This window comes from Sorex fumeus, unplaced genomic scaffold (genome assembly GCF_029834395.1).
Source record: "Sorex fumeus unplaced genomic scaffold, SorFum_2.1 ptg000002l, whole genome shotgun sequence".
Classification (NCBI taxonomy): Eukaryota; Metazoa; Chordata; class Mammalia; order Eulipotyphla; family Soricidae; genus Sorex; species Sorex fumeus.
This window is the reverse complement of record NW_026606059.1, coordinates 41,866,228-41,879,412: the sequence shown is the minus strand read 5'-3', so window position 1 is coordinate 41,879,412 and position 13,185 is coordinate 41,866,228. Positions and strand designations below refer to the sequence as shown.

At 36.4% G+C, this 13,185-nt stretch overlaps 1 protein-coding gene across 1 annotated transcript in view; it reads right to left on the bottom strand.

Annotated features, from left to right (window-relative positions):
- Positions 1-13,185, bottom strand: part of FAM135B (family with sequence similarity 135 member B) — a 350,355-nt gene that overhangs the window by 52,739 nt on the left and 284,431 nt on the right. The window lies entirely within an intron of this gene.

Genomic DNA, 13,185 nt, shown 5'->3' with positions numbered 1-13,185 from the left:
TGAAGTTTGTAAGAGACTCTGATTTCCAGGATTAAGTGTCTAAATGCATCTATTTTGTTTAAAGTGCCATATGCAGTAAAATGATAGGACTACATACATGTCATTTATCTAATGAGGAAATGGGGGAAAAGGTGACAGTTTAGAGAGTCAAAAATTATGAAAATGAAGAAACAAGATGGTTCTGGTTTTGTTGCACAATCAAGAGAAAGGATGTTATAGCAGTGATTTCAGGAGATATTTGATTTGACAGCAGAGAAATGAATCACCTAAAAAAGAACTTGAACAGAAGGAAGAGGGGATTCTGACTACTATACTGGAAACGTTCAGTGTCAGAGGAACTGCCTATTTACTACTCAGGTGTCTCCAAAGACTGAAGCAAATAACTTTTGTAACCATCTGCTGTGTTTCAATGTTTCAATCTTGGTGAAAAACAAAAACAAACAAACAAAAAAACTACAGATAAAACTCCTGGTAAAATCTTAACCTTTTGTCTTTTGTGTGAGTTTACTTGCAGAGCTGGTGATGTGGCAGTTTGCAATAGGTATACTCTTATTTTTGCTCTGGTTAAAGCAGGCGAGTATTATAGAAACCAGAACCATCTGTCTTACATCTATGCTTCCAACAGTGCCATTAAGGCAGGCAATGAGTATAATTATACTTACTAGTCACTGCATCTTAGTGTTAGATCAACTGTGATTCAAAATGCTGTTACAAATGGAGAAAACAATATAGAAATCTATGCTCTGCTGTTACCTAGCTTGGAGATGGGTTTGATCAATTCCCTAGAAAGATTCCAGGGCTGTGATGTATCTGGAAGAAGCTCAGGGAGTATGCTTTCAGGAGGAACACTATGGAAAACTAGGATGGAACAGAGAGAGAAGTTGCATTCCTTTGCCATGTAGACATATGAGAGACATCAATTGTTCCCAGGGTAGTTCCGGAAACTAAAGAGATATCTGACCTTAAGATACGATCCAACCACGCACTCACTGACCAGCACTGAGTGAGAGTTACCCTAAGGACAAGGTGTAACATTGCTCAGCTGTTCTCACGGATTTGGCAATTCCTAAAAATAGGCTTGGAAAATCCACATACCCCTTTTAATTAGAATTTAAGAGAGTAGTTAACAGGATCAGTGGTTTAGATATGTACATATACCACACCTCTTTTCACCACTAATGTGTCCAAGGTCTCTGATTCTTTCTACTGTTACTCTATTTCATCTTAAAAATAAAATGTATATGTGTATATACTAGGAAAATATCAATATTACCAAATAAAATTCTTGTATCTTATATTCTAGAGACCAATAATTTATTGTACATTCTTCTAAAATGCCTTCATATGCATACATAGATTTGTATATGCATATAAATTTAATATGTGCATATCTGTGCTGAAAACACATATGTCAAAAATGCTCTGCCATCTAATATTGGGAACAAGACAAAGTTACCCACTCTCACCACTTCTATTTAATATAGTACTAGAAGTATTTGCCATAGCAGATAGGAAAGAAAAAAATATTAAGGGCATCCAGATAGGAAAGGAAGAATTCAAACTCTCATTATTTGCAGATGACATACCATACTTAGAGAACCCCAAGTCTCTACCAGTAAGCTCCTAGAAACAATAGATTTGTATAATAGAGTGGCAGGTTACAAAATTCATACCCCAAAGTTTATGGTTTTCCTATAATGTAAATAATGAAATAGAAAAAAGTGATATTAAAAACATAATCCCATTCACAATGTTGTCTCAGAAAATCAAGTACCTCAGAATGAGCTTAACTAAGAAGGTAAAGGATCTGTACAAAGAAAACTACAGAACATTACTTCAAGAAATAAAAGAGGAGAGGAGTAAATAGAGACAAATCCCCTGTTCATGGTTTGGGAGAACTAACATTATCAAAATGGCAATACTCATCAAAGTATTGTACAGATTCAATGTGGTCCTCATAAGGATACCAATGACATTTTTCAAAAAATATACCAAACACTCTTGAAATTCATATGGAGAAATATACCTACCCCTGCATGAAAAGCTAAAGCAGTCTTTGGGAAAAAAGAAAATGGGAGGCATTACTTTTCCCAATGTCAAACTTTATTACAAAGTGGTAGCAATTAAAACAGCATGGTATTATAATAAAGACATACCCAAATACCAATGAAATAAAGTTGAATATCCTGACACAGATCCTCAAATATATGATCATCTAATCTTTGATAAGGGAGCAAGAAATATTAAATGGAGCAGAGAAAAACCTCATTTACAAGTGATCCTGGGAAAACTTGGTAGCTACATGTAAAAAAAAAGTGAACTCAAACCTCATCTGGTATGATATCATCTCATATCATAGAGACTCGCACACGTTGAAAAGCACAAGAACAACCAGTCCTGGCATGGATATGGGGAGAAAGAGACTCTTACTCATTGTTGGTGGAAATGTTGACTGGCCCAAACTTTTTGGAAAACAATATGGAAATTCCTGAAAAACTAGATATTGAGCTCCATAAACACAAAAACAAAAACAAAACACTAGAAATTGAGCTTACATTTGACCCAGCAAGCCACTTCTGCTAATATACTCTTGGGGCCCATAAACACATAGCAAAAACACCACCTGCCCTTCTATGTTCATTGAAGCACTATTCACAATAGTAACAATCTGGAAACAACCCAGGTACTCAAGAACAGACAACTGGATAAAGAAATTTTGGTACATCTCCACAATGGACTAGTATGTATTTGTTAGGAAAAATAAAGTCATGGAATTTGGATGGGGAGAGTAACCTGTTGTATGAAATGTGTCATAAATAAATGACTACCTTTATTTGTAGGATATAAATAAAATAGTGTGAGACTAATATCCAACACAAGGATAAATGGGGACCAGGAGGACTGGTGAATGATTGGAAGCTACCACAAGTGTATGGGGGTGGAAGGGACCAGTATTATAATAACAGTTGGAAATGATTATGCTGGACAAGAACTGAATGTTTTAAAATGTAAAGGGATATACATAATAACCTTTCAGTACATTATATTGCAAAGCATAATGTCCAAAGGGAGGTGGGGGTGAGGGTTGGTAGGAATGGAAAAGGACAAGAAGAGAGAGAAAATAAAAGTGCCTGCCATAGTGGGGAGAGTCGGGGGGGACTGGGGACAGTGGTAGTGGGAAATGTACACTGGTGAGGGGTCAAGTGCTGGAATATTATATGACTGAAATCCAATTATGAACAACTTTGTAACTGTGTAGCTCATTGTGATTTAATTTATAAATTAAATTTTTAAAAAATAAAGAGAAAATGATCTGGACATTTATTTATCCCTCAAACAATAAGCGGGCTGGAGCAATAGCACAGCGGGTAGGGCATTTGCCTTACACATGGCCAATCTAGGTTCAATTTCTCCACCCCTCTCAGAGAGCCTGGTAAGCTACTGAGAGTATCCCACCCACTCGGCAAAGCCTAGCAAGCTACTCCTGACATATTGGATATGCCAAAAACAGTAACAAAGTCTCACAAAGGAGATGTTACTGGTGTCCTCTCTAGCAAATTGATGAACAATGGGAGAACAGTGCTACAGTGCTACAGATTAATAAGAAATAACTCATTCCCTTTATATAGATTAAATGTGTTTTGTTATTGAGTTGCATATCACTCTAACTTACTATAGCTATAGCAGCAATGATTCTCAAAATTTAGTTGTTATATGGAGATAGAGGGCTAGTGCTATATAGCAGAGCGGTTAGGGCATTTGCCTTGAACATGGTCGACCTGGACGACCCGAGTTTGATTCCTCCACCTTCGATTCCTTCGCCCCTCTCGGAGAGCCCAGCAAGCTACCGAGAGCATCTCACCTACACGACAAAGCCTGGCAAGGTACCCGTGACATATTCGATATGCCAAACACAGTAACAACAAGTCTCACAATGTTACTGAGCCTGCTGAAACAAATTGATGAACAATGGGAGGACAGTGACAGTGACAGTGATGGAGATAGAACTTTCCTAGCCATGTGCCACACGTGACATAGAAATAAGACCAATAAAGAGAGATATTTGATATTTAAAACAACAACATAAAAACAAAACGTTAAGGAATTTTTATAAGGCTAATTTGAAATGATTACTGAGATAATATCAAATAAAATGTTAACACAAAAAGAAACGCTGGGGAAAACCGTAATAACCATAAGCAAAACAAAGGTAAATTAACCTCATTTTCTACAAATTAGGCAATATGCCATCTTTTAGAAATGACTGATATGATGCAAGAAAATTGCGTTAGCCAGCTCTCCATGCATTGCACTGTGGAAAACAAAATACACCTCCACGCACCTCTATTATAAATTCAGGGAGTCTCATACTATGTTTTTATATCCCACAAATCAGTGCAATAATTAAGGACATTAGAAACAAGGAACAGAAGACTGGTCCAAGGTTGGAAGCTTGACGGAAGTGGGGGTAGGGGTGGGGGGGGGGGGAGTCAGGATAGAGAAGGAACCACTATGGCAATGAGAGAAGTGATCACTTTGGACAAGAACTGAGTACTGAAAGTACTGAAAGTACTGAAAATACATGACGACCTTATATTATGTGTATTTCAAATCATAACGCCCAGAAGGAGAGCAGAGTGGGGGAGGGGAGGGAGAGAGAAAGAGGAGGTGGGAGAGAAGAAAACTGCCTGCCATTGAGTGGGGGTGGAGGACAGAAACTGGGGACAATGGTGGTGGGAAATGTACACTGGTGAAGAGACAGGTGTTGGTACAGGATATGACTGAAACTGAATCATGGACAACTTTGTCACTGTGATACAATTAAAAAAGAAAAGAAAGTAAAAGAAATGTAAGTGAGTAAATTTTAAAAAGAAAGAAAAGGCAGAGGAAATGGAATGAAGACTACTGTATGATCTCCTAAATGCAAAAAAAACAGTATCATTCTCAATCACATCCGCCAGCAATCTGGAAAAAAAACACTTAAATATTTAGTAATAGAATAAGTATGAAGAAGCAGAAGCTATTTTGCAGGGGTCCACAAGTGATGTGTGACAAGTGATACCATCATATGTAAAGAGGTGATAGGTATGATATGGCATCCTAGGTTGCTGTTAGGAATGAAACAAGTTAAACCAGTTAAAACTATGACTTCAAATATATCCCAACATAAATAATGTTCAGTGCTCTAAAACAATCCTTTATTGACTCGGGACTTACTCATCGATGACTTCTGTGAAAATGTCCACAGATTATGCAATGCAAACATCAACAGGGATTGGTTTACTGAAAAATCTAAAAATAGAGATGACCCTGATTTAAATATTTTAGAAGTTCTGCTGGAATAGGATTTTGACATGAAATCTGAAGTGAAACAGGTCTATTAGCTTGCTTGTGAATGTGTTGCTAACTAGCTAGGTGATCATGTTAGACTAACACACACTGATGTCTGTGTGTGTAAGTTTCCTAGCATAGAATATGAAGATAATAGTCAAATAAACTGCAAGTCAAGCACCTACTTTATATTAAGTTCTTACTTAGTGTTAGGGAGTTGTGCTCTATATTTCATTTATTACCTATTAGAGATACCGGATCCTGTGAGCAACTGTTACCATTTTATAGCTGTCTTTTGAAACTATCTTTATTCTAATTTCTGCCCAGAGATATAGGTCTTTAACCCTGACAACTTATTGTAAAGGCAGCCTGCTATTGCAAAGGCATCTTTGAAGGAGTTAATTATTATACCCTCTACTTGATTTTTCTCCATCCTCTCATCTGTGTTAATGAACCCATCTTTTTCAACTTACAAGAAAGCCAAGGAATTATGAGAAATCCAAACCATTTTTGTTCTCACCTCCATACTGTCACAGTTTGGAAGTTTCAGTCACTAAAATGATCTTGTCTTTGTGTTAGATGGAGTCATCTTGGAGTCATGTTGAATATGTGAGTTGCTAAAACATCCTTCTAATGAGTCACACTGCCTTGACTTTACTTTTCACCAGAGTATTCAGGTGGGTTTATAGTATATCCTGAAGTCTATAAAGTCAAGTTCAAATTCCTAAATGTGGAATTCAGAGCAGAAACCCTTACTCATATTCCCATGGTCACCCATTGACTCTTGTTTCATTCCAGAGTTCTCAGTATTTCCTAAACACCTACTTGTATCCTTGCTGACTGAAACTAACCACTGGATTCAAATGGATTCTCTTCTGTGAAGCATTTCTAACTGCTTTCCCCTCTCCAGTTGCTCAAACTAACTTCTCTTGACAGCTATTTCTGTCTACTTTTATCACAAAACCCAACAGAAGAACATTGTGTATTTCTCTTTCAGCCTAAAAATGCATTTAATAACACAAAGAAGTTAAATTAATGCATGAATGAGTGAACTGTAGCATCTTCCATGGATCTTAATGATATCCACACAACATAGATTTGATGAAAACAGACGTACATTAAGGATTTAATTTATACTTATTTTGCTGCTTCTGTAGAAAGCCTTTTGCACAAATAGAAATTAGGAATAAGTTTTGCTAGGTTATCACAATTATCTTTATTCAGATTTTAATACAGAGAAATACATTTACTTATATTGCATATAAATATGCACTCAGTTTGCTTGTTTAAATTTGGTTTGTGGTAAGAATTGATGAATTTTCATTTAATTCAAATCTGCCCATAAAAGGATATATTTTTGTATAGAAACATCAGTGTGTGTTTTTGTGTGTTACAATTATAGGAGTATATAAATTGAATTGGCTTTTAACATTCTGGATGTTTATTTGAAGAAAGAATGCAAACTCAATCAGATCTCAAGGTCAAGAATTCTGTTAATAGTAGCTACTGTTGATTAAATGCCAGCTGGTGTGCCTGGTTCTATATTTTGGTTGCTAAATTCATCCTGTTGGCAACTCACTGAATTTTGCATTATTAACCCATTTTTACCAATGAGAGAAATTATAATAACCACAGTAGCATTAAACAAATAGTTAAAACTCAGTATTTGAACTGAGTAAGGATCAGGATTTTTTAAGTGTATATGAAAACATCTAATGCTTCTCAGAGTCCCTGGGGACACATCCAGCAAAGCTTAACCCAGCAGTAGGGGCCTGACTACTTGGTGCTCAGGTCTGGTGATGTGGTACTGAAGTATAGCAGTGGAGGTGGTCACCAAGATCACATTCCGTGGTACTTATGGCACCAGGATTACCTATTAATGAGGATCATGCCCACGGCATTGCTTATGCTGCAAAATGTTTGATCATTAAGCTGTGTCCCTGACCCTGAATGACAGGCACTTTTAATAGCTTTGCATGTGTTTCTAACTTATTTATTGTGTTGAATTCCATGAAATGAATACAATAATTTATCTTCATATTAAAGACTGGTACGGCAGAGCCTGGAAAGCTATGGCAGAGCCTGGCAAAGTCCCCATGGTGTATTCGATATGCCAAAAACAGTAACAATAACGGTTCTCATTCCCCTAACCCTGAAAGAGCCTCCAATATGGCAGCATTGGGAAAGACGAGTAAGGAGGTAAAGGTAAAGGTAAAGGCCCTCCCGTTGATCGTCGATTTGCTCGAGCAGGCCCAGTAACGTCTCCATTGGAGACTTTGTTGTTACTGTGTCTGGCATATCGAATACTCTCGGTAGCTTGCCGGGCTCTCCGAGAGAGGCGGAGGAATCGAACTCGGGTCGGCCATGTTGGCCGCTTGTAAGGCGAACGCCCTACCCGCTGTGTAAGGAGAGGCTGCTAAAATCTCAGGGCTGGGAGGAATGGAGATGTTACTGGCACCCGCTCGAGTAAATCGATGAACACTGAGATGACAGTGATACAGAGATACAGTGATTAAAGACTGGTACACAAGCCTAGAGGCAAGATGATGATAATTGTAACAAGTCAATAATATTGATTTAATTACAATTTGCCTTATGTCTGAAGGGAAGCAAGAGGTGAAAATATTCCAGTGTGGCTTACTGCTTGGGAGTGTATACACTGTGTCTTAATTCTCATGTAAATCTTTGAACTGAGCTTCAAAAAATTCAAATAGTTCACCTATATTTACATACACAGGAAGCAGAATAGTTAAACTTTTAATTCAGATGAAAGCCTAGGTTATAAAAGAAAACCGGACACAGAAACTAAAAAGGGAATCAAAACCCTTATGCAGTTTTAGCTCTGAAACTAGCTGTGAACTGTGATCCAGGAATTTTAACTTTGTGGATTTTCATTTTATTTTCAGCAGCAAATTATCGTTATTTTAGCAGTTTCAAAAAGCTGTATCTTAAGATACCAAGGGGTGATTAGCTACTGAGTTGAACTACAGGAACTTCTTGTCAAAATAAGTTAACCTACAGAACAACAATTTCAAATTAACGACTCAAATAAATGTCATTATTATGGCCTTACTGATACTCTGCAGAGCTTATTTGAACAGGAGATAAAGTGGGTGAGCACTATTAGCCTTCAACCAATAAGAGGGCAGGATTGTGGTGAATAAAGGATGAAGCTAACAGTTTGAGGTCTAAATTATATTGTTTATGACTCTCTTTCTCCCTCTTTCCCATCTTCTCTCTCTCTGGATACATATTTATTTATACATTTATATCTGGAATGTATATATTCTTGCTATATAAGTACATATCTATATATTCTACATATAGATATCTACTTCTATCTATATAGTGATCTATATTGATCTACCCATATAGAGAGAGAGAATGTACATAAAAGTGACAATGAGCTTCATAATACTTGCATGTGAATAAAAAAAAACTTTTAAAGTTTTATGCATTTTTTCTCTACATGTTTTCACTAACCCACACCTTTGCTCCTGAAGATCAAAACCAGAACATTATTCACTTTTAAACCCAGTTACTTTTAAAAAGTGGGCAATTCACTAATGTTGTTGACTAAATTAATAGATATGATAGAATATTGATGTAAAATGTTGAAGCTGCCTTTCCTAGAAATACGAGTTATGAAGGGGAAGAAATGACGCATTGCTTAAGGACATAATGAGTGAAGCTAGATAAAAAGAATAAAAGTTTTAGGAAGGTGAATATCGGGTGAAAATACCACTTTTCAACTCCTGAAGATGAAGATGAATCAGGCACATCCCTTAATATTAGATATATTAAGCAAACAGTTAGCTTTGAATAAGAGAAAGACTCTTCACTATCGTCCTTTCTTGGGATCAAGTCCAATGTAAGAAATATATATATCCCCCTCTCCTCAGTTCTAGAAAGTTAGTGCTTTACAAAGGAGGACTACATTTATCCTCCACTGCTCAAATTGAGTAAGTGAATAGTTCACTGTACAGTTCAATATTTGGGAGCCTAAAGTCATAAAATAAATGATTTTATGCCCTAACTCCAAATTTGATTTTCTTACCAAATTAGTTCAACATGCAGGTGGGAAGAAGAGTGTATTGTGAATCATTATACTTCACATCCTACACATCCTATAGTATAATTGATCATTAATAATAACATCATGCTATTAATGCTGCTCAACTGTGTAATATTGATCAGAAATACCATATTACATAATGTCTCGGAGAAAATTATGTGAGTTGTTCAATACTGCATAAAGTTAGAATATACTTGAACATTTCAATCAATATTTCAAGCATCTAGAGGTAGGGTAGTTGAAGGTCCCACTTCAAGATATTTTCTTATGATAATTTATATGATGGAATCAAATGTTATGGTTAACAAACACCACAAAATATTATCTTTATCTATTTATTCCTATATTGTTTCCCCCATATCTAATTAGGAAAATGTTTGTCATTTTAAGTACATTTTTTATAAAAATTTGTTTCAAAAAATGTTTTAATGTAGATTTTTCTTCTGTAAGTAAAACAGAGGTCTACAAAATAATATTCATTTTAGAACCACACAAATGACAAGTAGAAATGGGGTCAAATATATCCTTTTCTACTCACTAACTCGAGTGCTTTGGATAAGAGCCACAACGTCCATCACTGAGAATAAAAAAAAAGAAAGAATCATGCTTTGTGAGCTATAAGACACAATATTGTAGACATATAACTGTATCATTAACAGTATTGTAAAGCACAGTGCTTAAAACAGCAGCAATTGTATTGTCCATTACTCTTATAATTATTCTTGGTAGGAAATACATATAAAAATTTTCTATTAATTTATTTAAGTTAATGGCATCTTTTTTTGAAAATTATTTAATTTCTACCTAGCAAAATACTCTGACTTACTTAGAACTTTACAGGAGATAATCACTATAAGTTGTATCACTATAAATATCTTGATTTTAAATAACTCATAACTAAAAGAAGAAAACCGGCTGGAGGGCCCCACAGCTCCTGGAGAATGCTCCGGGCCCCAAACAGAGCTGATATCACCAGGATGTCCCAGATGGGGTAGGTGCTGCTGTCCTGCCTTCTCCAGATGGAATCCTGGCGACCATGAGCTTCTACAAGCATGGCTCTGGCATGCGGGTACCAGGAAATTTTTTCCGAACCACGTGGCTGCTTATGTGGCTGCGCGACATTTCCTTATATGCAAAGTGATCAATGGAAAGTAAATCATCCACATTACTCCCTGAAAATCAGGTTTGACTCCTTTTCAAACCACAACACCCAAAAGGAGAGAGAGAACAAAGGGGAATGCCCTGCCACAGAGGCAGGGTAAGATTGGGGAGATGGGGGCTGGGAGGGATACTGGGATCCGTGGTGGTGGGAAATAGGCACTGGTGGAGGAATGGGTATTCGATCATTGTATAATTGAAACCCAAGCACAAAATTTGTAAGTCTACAACTGTACCTCATGGTGTCTCACTAATAAAAATAAATAAATAAATAACTTATAACCATCGTCTAAATTATTTTAGTGACAATGATGCATTTTGATAAATGAGTGTATTATCTCTGTTCAACTACTTGACTTTAAGACCTATATTTTTCTGTTAAAAACAATATGATATAGAGTCCCATTCAGTATGTTATAATTTCTCCAGCAAATCAACAAGGTCAGTACAATTTTGTTAAACATTGATGGTGCTAATCGTTCTATATAATTAACAGTTCCTGTGTGCCTGTCACTATAGTGAATATCTGAGATATAACTGTTGATATGTACTATGTTTATCTGAAAAAAGCATTCAAGTACTAAAATCCAATGATATCAATACATGAATGCAGTACAATACAGAAAGAACACCAGCAAAACATTAATATGCTAGAATAATTTTTCTTGTACAATTCTACTAGTATCTTGTATATCCTGGATATTTATCCTTTATCAGATGGGTTTGGGGTAAATATTCTTTCCCATTCTGTGGGCTCTTTCTGTGTTTTGGTCACTGTTTCTTTTGAAGTGCAGAAGCAGAGAGATGAAGTCATGAAATTTACTTATGGGGGATATACATGGAGAGTATCATGTTAAGTGAAATGAGTCAGAAAGAGAGGGACAGACATAGAAGGACTGTACTTATTTGTGGAGTATAGAATAACATAATTTGAGGCTGACACCCAAAGATAGTAGATACAAAGGCCAGGAGGATTGCCCCAAAGCTGGAAGCCTGCCTCATGAGCTTAGGGGAGAAGGCAGATGGAATACAGATGGGATCACTAAGAAAATGGTGGCTGGAGGAATCAGTCAGGATGGAAGATGTGTGCTGAAAGTAGATTATTAACCAAACATGATGACCTCTCAGTGTTTGTATTGCAAACCATAATGCACAAAAGTAGAGAGAGAGAGAGTATGGGGAATATTGTCTGCCATGGAGGCAGAGGGAGGGTGGGATGGGGGGTATAACTGGGGAGATTGGTGGTGGGGAATGTGCACTGGTGGAGGGATGGGTGTTTGATCATAGTGTGACTGTAACATGAAAGCTTGTAACTTTCTCATGGTGATTCAACAATTTTTTTTAAAAATATGTTAGAAGAGTGTGATGAAGCACAAACCGCCATTGGAAAGGTGTGTAAGGGAAGTTCACAGCAGTTAAAACTTGAATAATAAATTGAGAGAGAAGAGATCAAGGTAATCCCAATATCTGTAACCATTATAAATAAAAACACAGAATCAATAAAAGAATAAGTAGAGGGAAATATAATAAGTGAAATGGTTATAAAGTAAATATGTTAAGGATAAATGAATCAGATGATGATGTAGATGACTAGAGTCAAGTTACATAAAGTGAAACTACTAATCAACAATCAACTCTCAGAGATAAATAAGAAATATATCTATGTGCCAATGTGCCTGCCAATGGAAAATTGGAAGTACATGTGGGAGATCTCTCCAACTAGTCATCACATGTAGTCATACAAACATTCATGCAACCTAAATTCATGATGCATATTTACAAAACTAACAAATGATTTATAAGTAAATAGACTATATACCAGAATTACTAAGACACAAGTTAGAATTCCAAGTTGCACGGAATTACTCTTTTATCTCACATTAGACAGTTGAGAATTCACCAGAATTAAAGTCTTTCCAACTAGGGAAAGACATTAGAATAAGGCTAATGAAAAATAGCCAGAGTAGGAAGGTCTGATCAACAGATATACTGGATTAATTATGCAATGTTCAAAGTATCAAGTGTTTATTATTTCCAGCCCCAAGAGGTCATCCCAAGACTACAAACTCAGGCAAATTTGCAGAATAATTGAGCTGTCAGTTCCAAGCTGTGGGGCATTGGGGCCACTATCAAACTATTTTGGAAGCTAGAGAGGTTCAATATGGTGTTTTAAACATGAAACAGTTGATGTTTTTGTGATTCTAACTATAAAATGCACAAAATTTTCTCAACTGACTCTAGGGCAGGTCTCAAGTCAGCATGTCTAATTAGAATTCTACCATCAGTGCTGAAGTCTCTGGTAACAATTTGTCATATCTCTACCTGTGGAACTTCTGGTACACTTTCTATCAAAGCTCATAGAGAACCTGGAAAGTAGACCAGTATTTTCAATGGAAGACATATTCTGTGTTCTGATAGAAAGCATACATGCTTTCATGTAGCCCTGTATAATCGGTCTGACATGTACAACTCTCACAGCACTCACAATTATTTTTAAATACAAAGTGGTAGCCAGTAGTACCTGTGTCAAAATGTATAAGTATGGGCATGGCTATGACTTGAATGAGATGTGCCTAACACCAGACAGCACATTTCTATTCACTACAAATTCCTGTCTTTCT